We start from the raw sequence: 6,332 nt of genomic DNA on the forward strand, positions 1-6,332 counted from the left end.
TGGTAAGATTCACATTGATTCCTACTGAGGAGTGAAGTCTCCTGGAGAAAGGCATATCTTGTTAGAACTGAGTTTTTGTTAGTAGAATATCTTGAACAATTTCTTGCAAATCACATGCGCTTGTTTCAACTGTCAACTGCTGGTTCCCTGACTGTTGATCATGGAGTCTGTTTTTAATGACATTTCTTAACGTTTCATCTTCTCTATTTCTGTATCCCTTTTTGACTATGAGGTTAGAATTTTTCTAGAGCAAGTGGAACGAATCTGGAGTTTTTTTTTCTTGTCAGAGTTTCTTTTCTGTTCTTGTACACGATGAAAAAGTTTATTTTTTGCATGATTCAACCTCCATATTTTCTTCTAGAAACTGGGAATTCTCTTTCTCCAATGTTGGGTTTTTTGTTGTTTTTTTTTAGCCGGCCAGTTTGACTTGGCTGGCTTGTCGCTATTACCATTCAAGAATCGCATGCACCAGCTGTAGGTTATGCTGGTCTGCTTGTCCATGTGACCGCAATATATATATATATATATACATGATGTACTTCCTATGAGAAAAAAAAAACTAGTGAGCACGCAGAATTGGAGCCGCAAACGAAATTTACTGTCTTGTCTCGAACGATAAATATGGTGCGTTTCATAAGTAAAACAATTTTTAATACTTGAAGAACTCGGAGCAACTTTGAAAGATGATTTGTCTCTTTTTTTCTTCTGGAACACATGTTTATTTTTTTAAATTATTGATGAGTAGAAGAGCTAACGTTTATGAATCCTTCAGAGCATCCCGATGTTACTTTGTCTCCCAATGTTCCTCAAACTTTCCTTCAAGCCATGTTTTTGCGGCCATTATGGTGCCTTGATTTATTTGTTCTCCTACTGATGTAGTGTGTGACAGCCGCGGAAGGGAGACGGAACCTGTTTTAGTTCACTTCAATTATTACTCTTATTAGCATCTGTCAATTTCGACTGGATATTCGATTGTTGAAATGGTAGGGCAATTTGTTTAACTCTTTTGTTTTTAAAACTATTTGTGCTTCATATCTTTCGAAATTAGCGGTCGATTTACTATTACTATTTGCAACTGGTTGTTACGTATTTTTTGAAATAATGTGATTAAGCTCTCGGAACAGTATTATGTGATGATAGAAATCTTCTTGTTGTCATTTCACGAGCTATATAAGTCAGTTCAACTTAACTCAACTAACCTTTCATTCTAGTTGTAATAAAATTAGATGAGTTGAGTTCTTTCAGATGATGTCATAACCTTCTTAACCTTTTTGGTTCTTCTTCTTGGAATTAAACAATTGTTCACTATTCTCATGACTTCTTCTGTTCCTCAAGACAAGTTCCCGAAATTACATTAATACCTTTAGATTCCGCACTTTTTTATTTTGCAGATCCTTTCTTCAAGTTCTACCTAAGAAATATAACTCGGTATTACTTGCATCTCTTAAACACTTGAACTCCTCAACTTTTTCAGAGCTGAGCCTGCCTTTTTAACGCCTTAGCGCTGCTTTTTTGTGGAGGAGGAGAGTTCTCTTTTTTTTAATTCTGTTAGTATCGTATTTTTAAAAGTGTGCGAGGGACAGATTGGCTTGCCATTTTGGCTCCAAGATTTCCTTTTACCATAGGAGAGACGCATTGCGATTTTTTGAAAAGTTGTTCATGTTTTAATGGATTCTTTTCTGGTTAGCAATATTTTCTTCTTGTTTCATTGTTGTTTATCTTTTTCTTCCAAAATTTCAAATACTTCTATGGCAACAACTGAGTTGTTTGCGCTAACAACTAATCCTTTGCATTGTTCATTGAGTTCATTGACAATTTGTTGATGTAAGGTAACTTCTCATACATTTTTTCTTGAGTATATTTAGCGAAATCCACGTTGTCTGTGAAGAGAAACACACGGCTGTTGTGCGGGCATGTGTTGAAATGTTTAAGTACAGCATATGGATTCTTTTTTAGACCTTTTTGTTATGTGCTACAAGCCTCTTATCCAAAAGATGATAACTTTCCTTCCACTTTTCGTTATTCAGTGGTTTTCTTTATTACGGAGCGTTATTTGTCATATTGCGGAAAACGGAAACGGAATTCCTTCTCGTGGCCGAGTTGTGATTAAAGTAATCCTCAGCTGCAGCCATGTTGCAGTGTCTAGGGATTGATTAGAATTGCAGCTTTTCTTTCTAACCCTTGATGTGCCTAGTAGAGAAAAGTGGCTGCATATCGGCTGCACTCTGCTGCAAATGCGACTGATGCTGTGCTGCTGCTCGTGCAGCTGTTGGGGTTGCCTGCCTGGCTGTGTGGGGCGCACGTCGATTATGTTGTTCGTCTGGTCCATTAACTACTCTCTCTCATGTGTGCTCTCCTTCGGTGAGCGCTTATAAGGCGTCATCTCACTCTAGGACATTGTTGTGTGCAGCCACGAGTTCACACCTACACTTTAAGTAATAAGGTACTCTCAAGGAACTTGACAGATCATTTCTTGAATAAAGGTGTGTCGCTTACGTATTGCGGCGAAGCAGGTTTATTGTATTTATTACATCGAAGACAGTTAAGAGAGTGCACTCATTAGGTCTTAATTGCTGTGTGAAAGTTTTGATATCATTCCTTTACATCTCTTTTGTTATCAAAACATTAGAACGAACTATTGTTGTGGACGTATGAAATTTTTTTTCGAAATTTTTCGAACGTGACGTTTATCCTGATTTATCCTGATTAGCGAGTTGTTTCCATGCAGTTACGATCAAATATACAGTTTAGTTTTTACAAATCAGAGTAAAGTTCCCTCCAAATTCAAAGCAATAAAAGGAATCCAGCGCCGTTTCTCCGTGCTCGATTCTTTTCGTTATCTTATCACCGTATTATTCAGCTTTGACGTCTGATATTTAATGAAACGCAACTGCCGGCTAAACAAAAAGGTGTGCTCGGCGGGTGATATAGTCGCCTGACGCGACTGTCGGCTGGCTTCCTCTGCGTTTTCTCACGTCTGAATAAGTGTTTTTCGATAACTTTGTGGGTATTGCATTTCTTGCCTTCTGCATTTTCCTGGCAGTAACGAAATTGTTACTTCGTGATGGCTGTAGCTATTCACATCAATATCTGACTTTTTAGGAAGTTTTTGGAGTTTATACTAATCAGAGCATTTGGATATAAGAAAGGGTTTTTTCATTTCTGAGGTGGAGCATTTCACTAATGAATGAGTCATGTTAAAAGCAACTTTTCTTGATTGCTAACTTGAGAAAGCAGTTCGATTGACCTGCAGTTTTGACCTTATTGATACGAACACTGCTTGTTTATCACCTCAGTAGAACCTCGTTACTGTCGTAGTTGGGTGAAGTGCACACAACTATCGAAATTGAGATTTTGCAGAAGGCGTTGGTGCAACTATGCATGCTGTATTTTTGACACCCATACGGAAGTGTTTTTCACTGTTCTGTGAAATGAGTGTGCCTTGCCCACCAGCATGGCCGTGCTGCACTACTACTTAAGTGGTCAACATGCCGGCGAAAAGGTGCTGCCAAAGAAGAGCAGAATGCTGTCTATTACTGCTCTGTAGAATGAATGAGAATTACTGAGGGAGGCAACAGAAAGACAACAACTAGGTGCAATTTTCCATCTTTTCTAGGAAGCAAACGAAAACTTATCGAACAATCGAGTACTCTCTATTGTCTCTAACTTTCCGTGGATTTTCAATCCATGCATGAATTTGGTACTTTTTCGTATTATTTGAACTTTTTTAGATTTTTTTAAAGGCAGCATACTAGGAATCTGAGGTGGTACGGATTTCATGTGGATTATATGTATACGGGATCGTAGATTAAGGAGAGGTGGGTGATTCCGTCCATTTCTTGCTAATTGGCGTAAAAAAACTGCCCGGAAGATACGGCTTCGAGCCTTTCGGCGCGCTATTTTCTACGAGTTCGATTGGAGCGCGCCAGCCGTGCACACACGCCGCATCTTTTTTTTATGCCAGTTAGCAAGAAATGGACGGAATCACCTACCCCTCCATAATCTACGATCCCGTGTACGAATACTCCACCTGAAATCCTTACCACCTCAGATTCGTGGGGTGATGCCTTTAACTCACTTTTTTGTCTCATGAAATCAATAACAGTTTCATATCACAATAAATGTTCTCGACATATGATTCCTTCTTATTCGGAAAATCGGTACTGCTCTACTTTTGGTTCTATCGATGAAAGCTTCAAGGTTCTTATCTTTCCTTAACTTACCGTTTGTTCAACGCTATAATTGCTATATTTTACAGCACGCGTAGTTGCATTCTCATCGTCAGGGCCTAATTTTTCCCAGTTTATAGTTTTTCTCGAAATTCTGTTCACAAGCGAAAAGACATGAAATCACACTCTCGAGTTCATTTGTTCTGCTTTTATACTATCAAATAAACTCATCAGGCAACATAATATCCTATTTTTGAAGATCCGATTTTTTTCCGGGTTTGTATTAGTTTGCATCAATCGATAGTCCTCCCTGGCTTCTCTCTCTCCCTGCTGCTTCATCTGTCATGACTGTTTGTGCGGGGTGCTGAATGTTTGTATTTGTTGATAAGGCTCCGTTTTGAACGCAGTAGTATGTGGTGATCGATTAATTTGGCGTTCTTTACGATTTTCAGGTTTACCACATAAGGTGTCGATTTAGTTATTTCTCTTGTTCTGACATCGTACATGGTTATAATTTGCACGCAAATGGCTCTTTCAAAGAGCAGCAACATCATTCATCGTTGCTATAGTATGCCACAATCTAATAAAGCTGGTATCAGTTACATATGTATATATATATTTATATTTATACATATACATATATATATATATATATCTTATAATATATATAAGACATAAGAGGATAACTGGCGTATCAATCCACTTGGGATGCGCCAACGCGTTTTTACTGCAATTTGTAATAGTTAAGGTTTTGGAACGCATGTTGGCCTAAACAATGTATTGTGGAGGTCAGCCGATCATCAAATTGTGATCCTTCCAGTGTATTTATCCTCCCAGTCAAGTTTGGTACCAATTTATCGACCCCCGAGGATATGAAAGCTTGGTAGCTTGGTAGGATATGAAAGCTTGTAGGCTTGGTTTGCACTAGGGCGCTTTCAAACCATCGGCTGTGCGGCTACAGAGGACCTCTAACCGACTGCACTACACCCGGCCCATATATTATGTTATATAATATAGTATAATATATAAGCGAAAACGTGCATATTTTCATTAGTTCAGCCGTACAAGTTCTTCATAATTCAACTATTTAGGCACTTTCTTTGAGTTTGTCTAAAGAAAGATTGTCGCTGCTTGTTTTATCTGTTTTATCGGGCATGTCAGACGTTTTACATGTGCTTCGCAATAAACTCTAACAATAGGTTTTTCAACAGCATAAAATGTATTTTTCGCTATGTCTCTTTGACTGCTCATTCGTTTATTTTTTAAGTGATGTTTTGCGGTATCTCGTTTGTTCATTCAGTTCTATTGTTTCGTTTTCGTTACTGCGTTGGTTGTCGTCTTCTTCGTGACGTTCTTCGAATGCCATTTTTTCTAGGTACAACCTACAGGGCATGGTAACTGCGGTGCAGGAATAGTGGTGTTGCCGGTATTCTGCACAATCACTTCGTATACGATAGTGTGTCATCTAGTCTGTGTTGTGCGTGGTGTGCTGCCCCTAAAGAAAGGGAGTGATCTCCGAGAAGAAGGTGAGCCTTCAGATTCAGAACTGAACTACCTATCTTATTTTAGTCAGTTCCGCTTTTTGTGTAATAACGCAGATAAATAAGAAACATAATTGCTTATGGTTTCTTTTTCTCTTTCAACTGCGCTGTGAAAAAATCTCTCCATCCATTCCATAAATATATAAATAAATAATAAAACCAGCCTGGGTAGATCAAGCCCCGTTCAGGAACGGCTGATTTTTAGAGTGGTGTGGAGGTCAGTAGAAAGTAGGAGCGACTATTAGTTGATTTTCGGTGCACGAATACATTTTCAGCATTGTTTCAGTCCCATTTTAACGATCCACTGCAGAATGGGAGCGCTGGACGATGGCTGTCGCCAAACATGCGAAAACGCGTTGTCGCCAGCACTGCACTGAATGTAGCAAAAACTATGAAATAACGAGAATGCTGAAAACGTTTGCGTAGTTTAGGCGGTGCTTGCAGCAGTTGAATAAGGCGATCTGAGTAAGCAATTGATTGGAATTGAGTCGATTTTGGCGCCTTTGTGGTTCATTGACAAGTGCTTGTATCATGTACATTTTATTTCTGCTTAGAACATCTGTACATCCCGTTCACAGACATGAGTAATTGGTTTGAGAAATGTATTCGCTTTTCAAATTGT

The sequence above is a fragment of the Necator americanus genome, chromosome IV (assembly GCF_031761385.1).
Source record: "Necator americanus strain Aroian chromosome IV, whole genome shotgun sequence".
In the NCBI taxonomy this organism is placed as follows: Eukaryota; Metazoa; Nematoda; class Chromadorea; order Rhabditida; family Ancylostomatidae; genus Necator; species Necator americanus.